The sequence below is a fragment of the Bos grunniens genome, chromosome 11, assembly GCF_055505025.1.
Source record: "Bos grunniens cultivar Pamir isolate PY7600 chromosome 11, Bosgru_T2T1.0, whole genome shotgun sequence".
NCBI lineage: Eukaryota > Metazoa > Chordata > Mammalia > Artiodactyla > Bovidae > Bos > Bos grunniens.
Window position 1 is genome coordinate 85,306,797 of NC_141175.1, and position 16,836 is coordinate 85,323,632.

The 16,836-nt window shown below is 41.5% G+C and overlaps 1 protein-coding gene across 29 annotated transcripts in view; it reads right to left on the reverse strand.

Annotated features, from left to right (window-relative positions):
* LOC147363456 (uncharacterized) overlaps positions 1–16,836 on the reverse strand; it is a 257,915-nt gene that overhangs the window by 171,708 nt on the left and 69,371 nt on the right. For 25 of the 29 annotated variants that reach the window (XR_015137142.1, XR_015137138.1, XR_015137137.1 and 22 more), the window contains one exon: positions 12,407–12,598. The exons of the other annotated variants lie outside the window; for them this stretch is intronic. The gene's annotated coding sequence lies outside the window, so the exon portion shown is untranslated. The remainder of the gene's footprint in view (positions 1–12,406; positions 12,599–16,836) is intronic. 29 annotated transcript variants of the gene reach the window in all.

The window sequence follows — 16,836 nt, forward strand, 5'->3', positions numbered from 1 at the left end:
GAACACCCAGGACTGATCTCCTTTAGGATGGACTGGTTGGATCTCCTTGCAGTCCAAGGGACTCTCAAGAGTCTTCTCCAACACCACAGTTCAAAAGCATCAATTCTTCAGCCCTCAGCTTTCTTCACAGTCCAACTCTCACATCCATACATGACTACTGGAAAAAACATAGCCTTGACTAGACGGATTTTGTTGGCAAAGTAATGTCTCTGCTTTTTAACATGCTGTCTAGGTAGGTCATAACTTTCCTTCCAAGGAGTAAGCGTCTTTTAATTTAAATGCTGCAATCACCATCTGCAGTGATTTTGGAGCCCAGAAAAATAAAGCCAGCCACTGTTTCCACTGTTTCCCCATCTATCTGCCATGAAGTGATGGGACTGGATGCCATGATCTTAGTTTTCTGAATGTTGAGCTTTAAGCCAACTTTTTCACTCTCCTCTTTCACTTTCATCAAGAGGCTCTTTAGTTCTTCTTCACTTTCTTCCATAAGGGTGGTGTCATCTGCATATCTGAGGTTATTGATATTTCTCCTAGCAATCTTGATTCCAGCTTCAGTGTAGGCCATTATCACAGAAGAACTTACGAATCTCATGTACTGTAACACATTGTTTAAACTTGAAGCTGTGCCATGAGTCATGAACCCATGCTTGCCAGTCATTTTCTGTTTTAATACTCCAGTAACCGGGATAGGCAGCACAGTTCTTTTGGGGATGGAAGTCATAAAATGTTGTTAATAGGCACAGCTTTGCCATGTTCCAGTTGAATGACTTGAAAAAAATCCTTTTTGTTTCATTTTCCCATCTGTCAGATGAGGATACAATTCACCGAACTTCTTGAGAGCAAAAACTGACCAGGTCTAATTCAACTTTGTGTCCTCAGCCATGCCTAGGGATACATTATTTGTCTTCCAATAGTGCACCTGCCTACTTCATGGAGGTGTCTGGGGAGTCATGGAGGATGCATCACTCTATTAGGAAGGTTTCCATAAGGAGGGAAGATGAATCAGACACCACTTATGCACCATGTCAAGTCCTCTCATATTCACCTATGTCAGGGCATTTGGCCACTTGTTCTAACCTCAGTGACTGCAGTATACTAACTCTATGGGAAATCTGTCCAATCTCACTTGGGACAACCCAACAGCATCTTACCACACACCCATATCAAGGAATATTGAGACACTACAGGACCCACACACATGCAACACAAAAGCACATAAGAATTGGCACTTAAGGTGATACTCTGACCAGTGGAAAAAGTCTTTTCCCTTCCTCCCCAAAAGAGACCATCCTGAGAAATGGCCGTTTATATGGCCAGTGAAACATGGGTAGTGCATCATCATGTTAGATCGCGCACCTTCCTTGCTTCACTTCCCCTTTCCCTCACTTCTACTTCCTAGGATCTCAGGCCCCCACAGGAAGGGCCCTGAAGGGCAGTGGTTAATGAAATCCTGGTGGACAGAGCTGTGAGCAGTATATCTGACATTCACTTTGTAGGGAGAGATCACCTAAGGTATAAATATACAAGGAATCCAGGGCAGTTGATTGGCTGGTTTGTCAGGGGCCCAAAAGGAACAGATTAGAAGACTGGGGAGAAAGAGTTCTATGAAAGACATAAAACGGTGGACATTTTTGAGCACAGGCACAAAGTGTGCAAGGTTATGCCTCACGTTCTTCGGAGAATGTGAGTGTCCTCCAGAGCACCCACCATAGAGGAGATTCTCAAAGACCAAATGGATAGGAATGACTTGTCCTGCATAAGGCCAGGCTGTCTCCTTGACTACCCAAGGTGGCATGATGAGCCCATACACAGAACAATCATGGTGTAGGAATGGAGGCTACAAAAGGACCTCTCAGCATGGACTCACTTTAAGCGAGACTGACCCAGTTCTACTACTGCTGAATGCACAAGCTGCAGAAGGAAAAATTAATGCCGAGCCCTCATATGGCACCATGCTGGAGGGGACCAGCCAACTGTTTGATGGCAAGTTAATTATATCCATTCCACCTTAGAGGAGATAGCAATTTATCACAACCAGAATCCATGTCTACTCTGTATATATGTTCTCCTTCCTTGCTACAGAGCAGTATTATCCTCTGAGAACATATGCAATGTCTGTTCTCCTGACATGACATTCCATATAACATGGCCTTGGACCAAAGGACCAATTTCTTATTAAGAACATTCAACAACAGGTACACAAACACATGATACCCAAAAGCAGTCAAGCTAACAAAATGCTGAATAGGTGGCAAAAGGCTCAGTTCTTTAGCAATGTTGAAGATGGCCTCAACACACCAGGGCTTTCTTACCTAAAATGTGATACACACATTTAACCAATAGCACTCTGTTCTCAATATGGAAAATATGAGACTCCAAAGGGTAAAAATAGGTTTGGCCCCTTTCATCATCACTTCTGGTGACCCACTGTGGAATTTGTGTTTCTCATACTATTTCCTAATTTGGGATGGGGGTAGGGATAAAGTGAGCAGTGTGAGGAATAAATTTTTCCATCAGGTAACACACAATGATTGCAGTGAATTCTCCACTGTAATACCAAAGGCTTCCTTACATTATCAGACAAAGAAGAGAATCATCCTATTGGTAACAGCAATCAACCCTGACTGCCATGAGGAGCTGGGGTAGCTGTCATACAATGGATGAAGGGAAGAGAAGCAGAGGATTCCCTGGAATCCTTGGTGCTTCTCAGTCAATAATCACAGTAAACAGACAACAGTAGCCTTCACAGCCTGACATAAACAAGGCATAGAAAACCTGAGGGATGAAGGTTTGAGTCACCTTACTGGGTAAGCACATCAGATCTGTTCAGGTGTTGGCCACAGGTAGGAGAAATCTAAAAGAGATGGTGGAGGAGGGAGATGATACACTATTAATTAGCAACTATCATCTGCATCATTAACCATCTTGTCCAAGTTTCTGCAGAGTTTGAGCTGCCCATTACCTTGGAAGGTCCTCTAACTGGATTTGTGCTCTCCCCTCCCAGAGAGGCCATCATTTCATAGTATAGGAGCCAAACATGATGTCTGTTCTCAATCCTGCACCATGTACTTCTTGTCTCCTGCCCAGGGGTTCCTGTTGTTACTATGATGGAATATGCTGCAGAGCCCACAGGCATATCCAAGGTGTTCAGAGGAATTAACACCCATGAAGTTAACTTTAGACCAAGGGCAGGCAGGAACAGTGGATAAATTCTTCTCACTTCTTCCCTTGGACAGACTTTTTGTAGACCAGTCATTTACATAATCTCTAAGAAGATGATCCAGCAAGATGAGCAGCTGATCTTGACACCAAGTGGTGGTGGGCTCAATAATGTACCTTTGTATTGGCCTTCCCTCCTTTCCTAACTCAATTCCGTCTTCCCTCCTGTTCCTTGGGACTATACTTCCTAATAAAGTAGCACAGAAGCCTGTGCCTCGGGCTTTGATTTCAGCAAAAACCAGGATAAGACAGAAAGCAATGGGCAAGCACAGCTGTGATGTTCACACCAGAGAGAAAAACTTCTGAGGTAGACAGCAAGGAATCTAGAAGTGGGAGGACACAGTCCACTCTTCCCAGAAACATGAGTCTTCATGAACTTCCCAGGGACCTGGGTTCAATGCCAGGATTAAAGCAAAGACTAGTCCTATAGTCAACAAATGGATAAATATTCCCAAAACTCCCTTTCTTCTTCATCAACCTTAGAATCTCTTTCCTGTTCTGATGATGTTGACCCTATCTTCCTCCCCAAGGATGGTCATGATACCAGGCATGGCCTGTCAAAAGCCTCCCACCCCTAGAACCATGATTGTTTCAAGGATTAGTCTCTGATTAGAACCAAACCAGTCAGGATCTTCTCTGGGATCTTTCTACCAGTCCTATAAGGGGAAAAAAAAAAAAAAAAAGCTCTTTTTTTACTGGGGCACTCAGACTGGGAGGATGTGAGTCTTGAGCTTCTAGTGGCCTTCACTCATGTCCCATGGAATCTGCCCAGTAATACAACCAAAAGGAAAAACTCAGAGCAGCAAATAAAGACTTTTATTATTGATGCCACTGCCATAGGTCCAGGTGGGACTATCAAGAGATAAGCATACATTAGTTTCTAGGAAAGTAGTCAGGGATGTTTATGACCACAACACTGTCACAATGAGGCAAGCCCTTATTAGCTTCCCTGGTGGCTTGGACAGTAAAGAATCTGCCTGCAATGTGGGAGACCTGGGTTCAGTCCCTGGGTTAGGAAGATCCCCTGGAGGAGGGCATGGCAACCCATTCCAGTATTCTTGCCTAGAGAATTCCATGGACAGAGGAGCCTGGCGAGCTACAGTCCATGGGGTCACAAAGAGTCAGACACAACTGAGCCACTAAGCGCACAGCACAAGTGAGATTTGAAGGCTGTCAAAATGCTATCAAAGCTAGTGTAAGCATAACAATCTACAACTTAGAGCTAGCTTCACGCATGTCTGGATCTGGGGTTCCACACATTATAACCATGACTACCTCTGTTCCTCTATTTTCAGCTCTAAATTCTACTCTCTTCACTATTGGGCAGCATTCATGTGCAGAACAATCATGGCCTTGAGGATCAGAGTGATTATGGTAACTGTAATAACAGGCGGTGATTACAGCCAGTGAGCGGGGAGTGGGAGAGGGAGCTCCAAGTCGGGGAGCAACACGTCCATCTCACAGCCAGAAGAATATATGCTCCCTCCCTTTCTGGATTTGGTGAAGATTGTAAGGTAAACAGAGGCAGAAATCAAAGTTGGAGTCCTAGGGGTCCCCTGGAAGGGAGCTAGGGAGAAAAATGTTGCTTTTGATTGGCACTTTTTTCCTCAGTGGCTCCACCTTTGTCTACTATAAGCATGCTGCTAAGTCACTTCAGTCGTGTCCGACTCTGTGTGACCCCATAGACGGCAGCCCACCAGGCTCCCCCATCCCTGGGATTCTCCAGGCAAGAACACTGGAGTGGGTTGCCATGTCCTTCTCCAATGCATGAAACTGAAAAGTGAAAGGGAAGTCGCTCAGTCGTGTCTGACTCTTCGTGACCCCATGGACTGCAGCCCACCAGGCTCCTCCATCCATGGGATTCTCCAGGCAAGCATGAACCACATCAAATGTTAAGCAGATAACATCTGACAGACACAAGACCATATTTCCTCTTCTCCTTACCACAATAACATTCCCCTGCACACCATTTGGATTTATCACTCTTGCCCAGAATTCTAACAGCTGAGTCATGAGCAACCACAAACTGAGAAACAATTTGATTTAAAAAAAAATTTTTTTAAGTTAACATAAGCATCAAACTGTAAAACATGCATATATGAAATTTAGTTTTGCAATTAAACAAAATTCCCAACAAATTTCATACCTCCTAAGACATACATAGGTAACATTCTTATGATGCCTAGGAATTAAGCATATAAGTGGTTTGAAGAAATTACTTGTTGCATTTTTCATAAAGTCAAGGCAAACTGTATGAAAAATGAGTCAGTTGTCGAGACAGGAAAGAAAACAAATGGTCCCCTTAATCCTCTCCCATCAAGAAGCAATTCTGGGAGGAGCTAATCAGTGCCCAAAGGACCCCAACCCTTGCCAGGAATGTAAACTTCCCACCCTACTCCTAGCAACCAGGGCCAAGACAGTGGTCAGCTGGTGGGTGGAAAATAGCTGGAGCTTCACTTGCCCTGTGATTAATCCAAGAGATTCCAGAGCACCTTCCTGTTTCTTTTAAAGAACATACAACATTAGACCAAAAGGATTTTGAAGGCAAGAAACTCCACATCCAAGATGTCTAATACAGCAATTTTGCCAAAATCAGGGGTTTCCTGTCTTTAATTTCTTTTGCTTTCTATAAAATTTTAGGCATGCAATGAGCTCAAAGAAGAAAGGATGAAGGGCTGAACTGTGATCCTTCCAGAAAAAATGAAAACAAATGAAGCAAAATAAATGAAGCTAATGTGTGTATACGTGCTCAGTTGTGTCCGACTCTTTGTGACCCCATGTACTGTAGCCCACCAGGCTTCTCTGTCCATGGAACTTTTTCAGGTAAGAATACTGGAGTGGGATGCCATTTGCTACTTCAGTGGACCTTCCAACCCAAGCATCAAACTTACATCGCTTGTGTATCCTGCATTGGCAGGTGGGCCCAAATGAAGCTAATACTAATAGTTATTTGGAAGGAAATATATAATAAAATAACTGATACTTTCCTTTAATTTTAAGAAAAGCAGACAATAAGAATCTAAAATTCAAGCCCAAACATCCCCTTCCATACTTCTTACCTCTCCACTACTATGTCCCTACCTGGAAAGGTGCTCTGATACCTGAGGGCAATAAAATGTTGAGAAGGAGAGGGACCCTGCCTGTCTATAGTCAGGGAAGCAGAGGGTATGTGAACGTGAAGAGCCCCCTAACCCAGGCTCTGGGGGTTAGAAAAGCTTCCTGCAGAGAATGATATCTTTGCCCAAAACTAAAACTCAAGTTTCTACAACGTGGAGAATAGTGTTCCAGGAAGAGGAATAACATACATTAAGCCTGGAGAGGATACTATCACTGAAAGATGCTCAGGTGAGTTCATTTGAGAGACGGATGTAGGTAGAGAGCAGAGAATGAGAAAGAGATGAAAATGGGGTAAAGAGGCAGGAACAAGATCATGAAGGATTTTAAGTCATGTTTAGGTGTTTTCAATTTATCCTAAGAAAAACAACAAGACATGAGGAGATTTAACTGAGGGAGGGACCTATACGTAAGTATTTGAGAATCTTTGCAATCCCAGTGTCTAGTATGGTGCCCAATTCTTAACAAGTGTTTAATAAATGCAGGGGGGTGAGGAGGTATGGCAAGTACAGAAGAGAAGACTAACCAATAAAAAGATGGGTTTTATAGACTGTTATAAAGTATTTATAAACATACTCATAATTTTAAGTGTATGCTATAAAACAATCAACTCATTAGATCACAGTCACAAAACAAAACCCATCACAATGTTTAAGATGCTAATATTACATCTTAAATATTAAAAACAAAACCATAAGTTACTTCATGAATGTTTCCTCATTGCATAAATTCAATAGTTAAATGCTAACACTAAGGGAATAGGTGGCAAAGATGTTCTGGAACTTGAGGCAAGGAAAGATGATAGCATAACCATAAAGAGTATGGGCTTTGGTTTACTCTACCTACATTCAAATCCTAGGTCCTAACAACATCCCCAATATGGAACATTAGCCGAGTTACATTTCTGTACCTCAGTTTCCTTGTTTGAGAAATAGAAATGAAGTCAATTACCTCCATAGTTTATTGTAGGACTCAGGTTACATAGTACCTAAACAGCAACCACACCAGGCCTGACAGGGTGACAGCTTGGTCACCATTCACTCCCCTCACAGGTGAGAAAGGAAGGCTTTAAAGCACAGCATTATGAAGACTTTAGAGACAGTATGGAATTCTCAAGGGTTGGAGGATGCTGAATACCGTTTAGAAAGGAGAGTGCCAGAGAATCCTAACCCATTCTGAAATTTTATCTAGAGTTGGGCCCACCACCTTTCTTTAGAATTTAGAATGGAGATGAAGTTCTCATTCATTTTAGGTACTTCATTCATTCACTCCACAAGCATTTCTTGAATACCTTCATGCCAGGCACCGCATTAAGGAGTTATAGAGTTGACAATGAAATAACAAATCAAAAACAAAAAAGAAAACAAGGGAACCAGTACGTGAAGTACTGTGACAAAGAAAACTTATACCTACAGGAAAGAAATGGAGCAATTTAGGCTGGGGTTCATCAGACATTTTGTGAAAGGTGACCTTCTTTCGCTTTCCTAAGCCTAGAGATGAAGTGCTAACAATAAAGGCTCTGAGCAAAGTAATCACACTGCCAAGCAGAGGAAATGGTGTGGTCCAGATATGTAGCAGATACACACAAGTATAACCAGCAGGTCCTGATGTACTGATTAAAATCTCAGGATTAGCAGAGCTTTTGTGGACTTCCTGAAGAATCTTCAAAAATTAAGAATTAAGGAAGGTAGAGATAACACCAGAGAAGGCAATGGCACCCCACTCCAGTACTCTTGCCTGGAAAATCCCATGGACGGAGGAGCCTGGTAGGCTGCAGTCCATGGGGTCGCCAACAGTTGGACATGACTGAACGACTTCACTTTCACTTTTCACTTTCCTGCATTGGAGAAGGAAATGGCAACCCACCCCAGTGTTCTTGCCTGGAGAATCCCAGGGACGGGGGAGCCTGGTAGGCAGCCATCTACTGGGTCGCACAGAGTCAGACACGACTGAAGAGACTTAGCAGAGATAACACATAGGAAGTTTTACATATTTTTTATGTTAAGGCCAACAACAAAGGCCAAGGAAAAGAGGGGTGGTAACAGTACCTGCAGAGATGAGAGAGGAGGACCAGCAGCAGCTTCTTCAAAGGTACTAGAGAACTTAAAACCATGTGTGAAGGAGTTAGGAGTGGTGAGTGGGAGGAGACTAGACACAAAACAAAAAATACATCTTTGGGGATGTCATTAAAAAGAAAAGGGAAAGAGAAAAGTCATTAAGAATTGTAATTCACATATGTTTTTCAATAAGGGTTTAGAAAAACAAAGCAGAAGAGTAAAGCCTGTCTTGTATTAAAAAGGAGGGATGAAAACTACAAAGTAATTTATCAGTGTAACCAGCATGGTCCGTCTCTCTCATGTATCCCCATTCCCCAAATGACATTATCTGAGATCCTTATTCCATTTGACTAGATAAATCATTCCCAAGTATCCCGGACTTTCTGGGAAATGCTTCACACTCTTAGAATCCACCTCAATTGTCCCCTGGCTCCAGGCTTCTCTCTGTGGACCATCACTTGTATAGTTCCCTGCCACCTCATCGGATGCTTCCAACAAGCCACTCTGCTCCTTTAGACTGCTGTGTCTAAAGCCTGGGTACAGATGCTTCCTCAAGTCTCAGTTAAAACAAGTCAAATAAACAGGATTTTGTTGCTGTTTTGAGGAAAATAGAGGGGTTGGAAAAATAGAAAGCAGTAAAATTGAAACCACTTTTATTAGATATGGTGCCCACCAAACCTATAAGGGGCTTCCTGGTGGCTCAGATGGTAAAGAATCTGCCTGCAATGTGGAAGACCGGGGTTCAGTCCCTGAGCTGGGAGGATCTCCTGGAGAAGGGAATGGCAATCCACTCCAGTATTCTTGTCTGGAGAATCCCATGGACAGAGGAGCCTGGTGGGCTACAGCCCATGGGATCACAAAGAGTTGGACACAGCTGAGGGACTACACTTTTCAAACCTATAAACTAAGACCACTCCCATCTAAATCATTTTTTTAGGACCCTGCTTATGAACCACACATATACCATAATGGAAAGTCTTTAACATATGTTGGTTTTCAATAAAACAGGTTCCTAATCCCAAGGCCCAGAAAGACGAAGGAGTTTATTCCTCACTTCCTAGTGCTCATTCAAGACCTTGGACCAGCCTCCCCTTTTCAAGGGAAAAACTCCAAGGTAAGGCCTTGCTCTATGGCTTTCCCATGAGTGAGCTCATAAATATTTTATGCACAGATTCCCAAGTCTGGATATTCACTTTTTTTAAAAGTTCCCTGGGTTCTACAATATATCCTTGTTGTTTATCTAGTTTATTCGTACTAGTACATTTCTCTTAATCCCATCCCCCTATCTTGTTCCTCCCCAGTGTTCCTCTCCCCAGCGGAAAGCACGAGTTTGTTTTCGGGGTCCGTGAGTCACTTTCTGTTCTGTTGTATATATTAATTTTATTTCTAGATTTCTGGATATTGACTCTTTAATGTAAGATTCAGGACCTTGGTCTAGTTTGTGCTAAACTGCATCAGACTCAGGACACATGAGGTAAAGATCGTATCTGCACATGTTTCCCGCCATGACAGGTCTCAGGTTCTTCTCTGCTATCAGTAACCACTTAAATACACACAAAGGCTAGACTACATTGATACACAGAAATACAAATGTATGCATAGTGAGTGAAGTTGTTCAGTTGTGCCTGACTCTTCGTGACCCCATGGACTGTAGCCCACCAGGCTCCTTCATCCATGGAATTTTCTAGGCAAGAGTATTGGAGTGGGTTGCCATTTCCTTCTCCAGGGGATCTTCCTGACCCAGGGATCGAACCTGGGTCTCCCGCATTGCAGGCAAACGTTTTACCATCTGAACCACCATACTGCTGCTACTGCTAAGTCGCTTCAGTCGTGTCTGACTCTGTGCGACCCCCATAGACGGCAGCCCACCAGGCTCCCCTGTCCCTGGGATTCTCCAGGCAAGAATACTGGAGTGGGTTGCCATTTCCTTCTCCAATGCATGAAGGTGAAAAGTGAAAGTGAAGTAGCTCAGTCCTGTCCGACTCTGAGCGACCCCATGGACTGCAGCCTACCGGGCTCCTCCATCCACGGGATTTTCCAGGCAAGAGTACTGGAGTGGGGTGCCATTGCCTTCTCTGCTGAACCACCATAGGAAAAAGCATATTCTAGGAAAAACAATCCCAAGATGCAATTCTGTCTGCTGTAAAGACATACACTGTAAATCATAAAGTCAAACACCTTATTCTGAGGGGCCCAAGAAGCCTCAACCCTTTTGAAGTCCAGGAAGAAAACTTTATCCTGTGTTCAGCTCAAGGCCCACAGGATGAGGACTAATGGTGTTCAGAATGAAGAATGCCCACAGGATGAGGACTAATGGTGTTCAGAATGAAGAATGATTACAAACCTCTGATTAAGTAGCTGCTCTTCTTTAAGTTCTTAAAACAAGCAATTTTTTTCAGCTTCTACCCACCGCATTGTTAGGATTGCCACCTGACACTAATATACAAACAATTTGATATTTGTGAAGTTTTTTTTTTTTAATACTGGTGCATTCACAGTATATCTGTATATTAAAATTTATTTTTCATAATTTAAAAAAACCCTGAAAGCCAAACACATGCAAAGGGCTTAGATCAGTATAATGTATCACCTCAGCAACTATAAAAGAGGTCAGTCTTTGCAAAGCTGAAGACAAAATAATTTAGAGATAATAATGAAGATCTTGAATACCACAAAGATAGGGGCATGTCCTCAAATTTTCATATCCTAAATTATATCCTTAGTTCATTTTGAAAACTCATTGCCATATATTCCTGGCCAGAGATCTTAGAAACCATTCATCTCTTGGAACCCTTAACTACTTTTGTTCTTTGGTTGTCTGATAGTCACTAATTGATCAGTTGCTTCTCAGACTGCATATCCCTTATAGCTAAAGTCCTTCTACAGAAATTGTATATGTAAATCTTCCATAAATCTGAATGTCAACCTTGGGCTTCCAATTAAACAGAACATAAACATACATTTATTTTTACTTCTCCCAACTCCACTAAGATTACAGTGAATTCAGTTCAAAAGCAGGGCAAATTTCTTAGGCTTCAGAATTCCTTGGAAGTACCAAGTGCCTTTGAGGTCATGGGAACTCAGTGAAAACCCACATGCTGAATATGAAATCTCTAGTTATTTTCCCAATATAACTCCTAAAAGGCAAAGCAGTCAGGTATATGTCCCTCAGCCAGAAGGTTGGAGAATTATCCCTAGGAAAAACTAAAACTAGACACCTAAATATATTGACATTTTGCACCCACAATGAAATGTCTTAGTCACACTTTGATTCACAAAAGTGAGCAAACCCCTCAATCATATGAGACTTTCCAAAGAGCATTTCAATGCCCCATTTCAAAATGTACAGCCAAGGACCACCATATATTTAAGAAATACCTCTAAAATGAAGACAGAATACAAAACAACAGTAAAAAAAGATATAAGAGTCAGAGATAATGCAGAGAAGAGAAGAATATGTGAAAAGAACTATTAATGGTCATGCTCCAAGAGATTTTTGGAAACACTACAAGAATGAGGTACTCTAAGGTGATCTCAGCACCACAGAGGCACAAAACCTCCCTCATTTTTGTCCCCGTCCAACTCCCACCCCCAATGTCAGCATTCATCCATGGACAAAAGTGTCTGAGTCCAGCACCATACACCAGGGGACCTAGGAAGTCTCACCTGCCCATAAATCACGTAACAGGTAGACAGACCTGTCTTAGCTGTGGACTTTGCAGTAGCCCATGACCTGATTCCAGACCCTCTCAGCCACAGTCCATGAATCCCTGGAAAACATTGTCTCAAACACTCACCCAGGGACTTCCCTGGAGGTCCAGTGGTTAAGACTCCACACTCCCAAAGCAAGGGGCCTGGGTCCAATCCCTGATGAGGGAACTAGATCCCACATGCTGCCATTGAGAATCCTCAAGCCCCAGCAAGGGCCCGCATGCCGCAACTAAGACCAAGTGCAGTCAAATAAATACATACATAAATAAGTTCTTTGTAAAAAATAAAAAACAAAAACCACTCACTCATGGATGAGAGATTCTTTGTGGAAATCCAAATTTCCAGAGAAGTGCCAGCACATTAGTGTAGCAAAAAAAAAAAATAAATTTGGATCCATTGAAGTGGGTCAGAAGAACAATTTGACTTTACTTCCATCACCCCTCCTCCAAGATGGCACAGGTTAGGGCCGAGAGATCTTCTCTTGCTTGTGATTTCTCCTGCACAAGGAAGGGAATGTGTGAGTGAGCAACAGTGTTCTCCAGCTATGCAGGATGCTGCCAAAGGTTAATTTCTCTCTCATCCAGCCAGAGTAATGATTGTGAGCTACATGACTGGGAGGTAAGTGGAAGGGATAGAAGAGACTGGGAGAGTGGCAGATATATCTCTAGGGGAGAATTGGAAGGAATTAACTCCAACAGAAACTCTATCCTGTCCATGAGCTGCTGGGAACATCTCACCCACAGATCTCCCCAGGTGACCCACAGGTACCCTACAGAACTCTGCATGCCACATCCACACACCCTGTCTTCCTGTGACTGGCTACTCATGCACGCTCCCAACAGTGACAGCAAGGACTATATGTGGCAGACATCCAGTGAGCATGCACAAAAATCCAGTCCAAATATTCTAGACACAGAGAGCCCATAGACTTGAACTTCATCTTTGGGAAAACACAAGAGGTTGTCACCCACTCAAACTAGTATGTTGCAGAATCTGAAAAAGTAATACATGTTTAAGAATTCTGCAACAAGCAGCAGAAAGCATGGACCAGGTTATCCACAGAAGGACTGAGATACTTCAGAATCTCTAGCAAAACTAATGGAAGTATTCTCTCTCCAGAAAGCAGTCATTAAAAAGATAGAGGATGTGACTGCTACTTCAAACATAAACAGCAATGCTAAACTTCAAGGAAAAAAAATAACAATAAAAAAATAAAATAAAATAAAAACAAAAAATGCTAATATTTCCAAAAAAATTTTTAAAAATAAAGGAAAAAAAATCAAAGTAACATGAAACCAAAGGATCACAGTTTTCCGGTGATCAAACTCAGAGACATGGAGACCAGTGACTTAGCCATTAAGAATTAAAAATTGCTGTTTTTAAGAAACTCAATTAACTACAAGAAAATACAGTGGCAATTTAACAAAATCAAGAAAGCAATATATGAACAGAACAAGTAAAATCATTAAAAAGTACCAAACTGAAATTTTAGAGCTGAAGAATAAATAAATTCAACAGAAGCCATCAAACAGGGAAAAAAAATCTGTTACCGAAGACAAGAACTTTGAAATTATCCAGTCAGAAGAGAATAAAGAAAAACATGATAAGGAGTGAAGAAACCTATGTTATCTATGGATTACCATCAAAACTCACAATGTTTTTAATTATTGTTGTTCCCAAAAGAGAAGAGTGAGATGAGGGCAGAAAGTTTATTTAAAGAAATGATGGCAGAGAAAATCTGGAGAAAGATTTGGACATCCACGTTAAACTGATAGATCATCAAATAAAAAATCAACATAGACAGTCTCCAAGAAACATTACAATAAAAATGTCAAAGATCAAAAGCAAAAAGAGTCTTAAAAGCAGCAAGAGAAATAAAGCATGTAACTTAGGAAACCCCCAATAAGGCTATAAGCAGATTTCTTAGCAGAAACTTTACAGGTCAAAGGATAATGGGAAGGTATATATTCAAAGTCCTGAAAGAAAAAAAAAAAACTGCCAAAGAAGAATATTTTACCTAGCAAAGCTTTCATAAATGAGGAACATTTGCTCCAGGACACACAAAAGCTGAGTGTTCACCACCACTCCCAAGCTAAAAGATCTGAAGGGAGAAATAGACAACAATACAAGAGTAGCAGGAAATTGAATATTCCACTTTCAACAATAAATAGATCAATCTTACATTTAAAAAAACAAAAAAATTCTGGACTTGAACCATACTTTAGAACAAATGGACCTAATCAACATATATGGAATAGTCCATTCAACAGCAGCAGAATATACTCTACTTAAGCACACACCCAACATTCTCCAGGATAGTTCATATGACAGGTCACAAAGTAAGTCTTAGACAAACTAAGAAGATTGAAATCATACCAAGTATCTTTTCCCCCCAAAATGACATGAAACAATATCAACAAACAAGAAGGCTGGAAAACTCACAAACATAAAGTTGTTTATGCTCCTGGACAACTAGTGGGTCAAAGAAGAAATTAAAACATATCAAAAATATCTTGAAACAATTGAAAATGGAAATACAGCATACAAACACCTGTAAGACATCACAAAGGCAGTTCTAAGAGAAAAGTTTGTAGTTCAGTTCAGTTGCTCAGTTGTGTCCGACTCTTTGCAACCCCATGAATCGCAGCACACCAGGCCTCCCTGTCCATCACCAACTCCCACAGTTCACTCAGACTCATGTCCATCGAGTCAGTGATGCCATCCAGCCATCTCATTCTCTGTCGTCCCCTTCTCCTCCTGCCCCCAATCCCTCCCAGCATCAGAATCTTTTCCAATGAGTCAACTTTTCACATGAGGTAGCCAAAGTACTGGAGTTTCAGCTTTAGCATCATTCTTTCCAAAGAACACCCAGGGCTGATCTCCTTCAGAATGGACTGGTTGGATCTCCTTGCAGTCCAAGGGACTCTCAAGAATCTTCTCCAACACCACAGTTCAAAAGCATCAATTCTTCGGTGCTCAGCTTTCTTCACAGTCCAACTCTCACATCCATACATGACCACTGGAAAAACCGTAGCCTTGACTACACGGACCTTTCTTGGCAAAGTAATGTCTCTGCTTTTGAATATGCTATCTAGGTTGGTCATAACTTTCCTTCCAAGGAGTAAGCGTCTTTTAATTTCATGGCTGCAGTCACCATCTGCAGTGATTTTGGAGCCCCCAAAAATAAAGTCTGACACTGTTTCCCCATCTATTTCCCATGAAGTGATGGGACCAGATGCCATGATCTTTGTTTTCTGAATGTTGAGTGGTAAGTGCCTATACTAGGGGAAAAGATCTCAAACAACCTAACTTTACATCTCAAAGAAATAGAAAACCAACAACAAACTAAGTCTAATGTTAGCAAAAGGAAGGAAATAAAGATTAGAGCAGACATAAAGGAAACAGACACCAGAAAAAATTAGTAGAAGAGATCCATAAAACTAAGAACTCCTTTCTTGAAAAAATGCACAAAGATGACAGATCTTTAGCTAGAATAACTGGGAAAGATCAAATAAATAAAATCAGAAGAGACTTTGCCATTGATATCATACAAATAGAAAGGATCATAAAGAAACATTATGAACAATTGTATGCCAACAAATTGTAAAGCCTAGAGGAAATGGATACATTTCTAGACACATACAACCTACCAACACTAAATCATAAATACAAAACTTGAACAGACCAATAATGAGCAAGGAGAGTAAATCAGTAATTAAAAACTTTCCAGCAAAGAAAAGTGCTGGATCAGATGGTTTCATTGGTGAATTCTACCAAATATTTAAAGAAGTATCACCAATCCTTGAGGCATCAGTTCACACTTATTAAGATGGCTGTCATCTGAAGGACAAGAGATAAACATTGGTGAGGATGTGGAGAAAAGGTTGTAAGAATATACATCAGTATAGCCACTCAGGAAAACAGTGTAAAGTTTCCCCAAGAAATTAAAAATTACCATATGATCCAGCAATCCCACTCCTGGGCATATAGCCAAAGGGAATAAAAACAGGATCTTGAAGAGATATCTGCTCTCCATACTCACTGCACCACTATTCACAAGAGCTGGGGTATGGAAACCTCCTAAGTGTTCATCAACAGATCAATGGAGTATTATTCAGCCTTGAGAAAAAAGGAAATCCTTCCTTTTGCAACAACATGGATTGACCTTGAGTACATGATGCTAGTGAAATAAATCAGAACAAATACTATATGATCTCGTTTATATGTGGAATTCAAAAATGCCAAACTCATAAAAACAGAGTGGTTGTCACCAGGTGCTAGGGATGGCAAGGAAAAAAAAAATAGGAGAGATTGTCAAAGGGTACAAATGTGCAGTTGTAAGATGACTCCGTTCTGGGAATCTAATGTCCAGCATGGTGATTATAGTTTATAATATGGTACTATATACTTGAAATGTTCTCACCACAAAAAAAGGAATGCTAATTATGTGATGTGATGGAGATGTTAGCTAATACTAGGCATTGGACTTCCCTGGTGGCTCAGACGATAAAGCATCTGCCTACAATGCGGGAGACCCAGGTTCGATCCCTGGGTCAGGGAGATCCTCTGGAGAAGGAAATGGCAGCCCACTCCAGTACTCTTGCCTGGAAAATCCCATGGACCGAGGAGCATGGTAGGCTACAGTCCATGAGGTCGCAAAGAGTCAGAGACAACTGAGTGACTTCATTGTCTGACTGTCCTGTTGCAATATATAAGTATCAACTCAATATGGTAA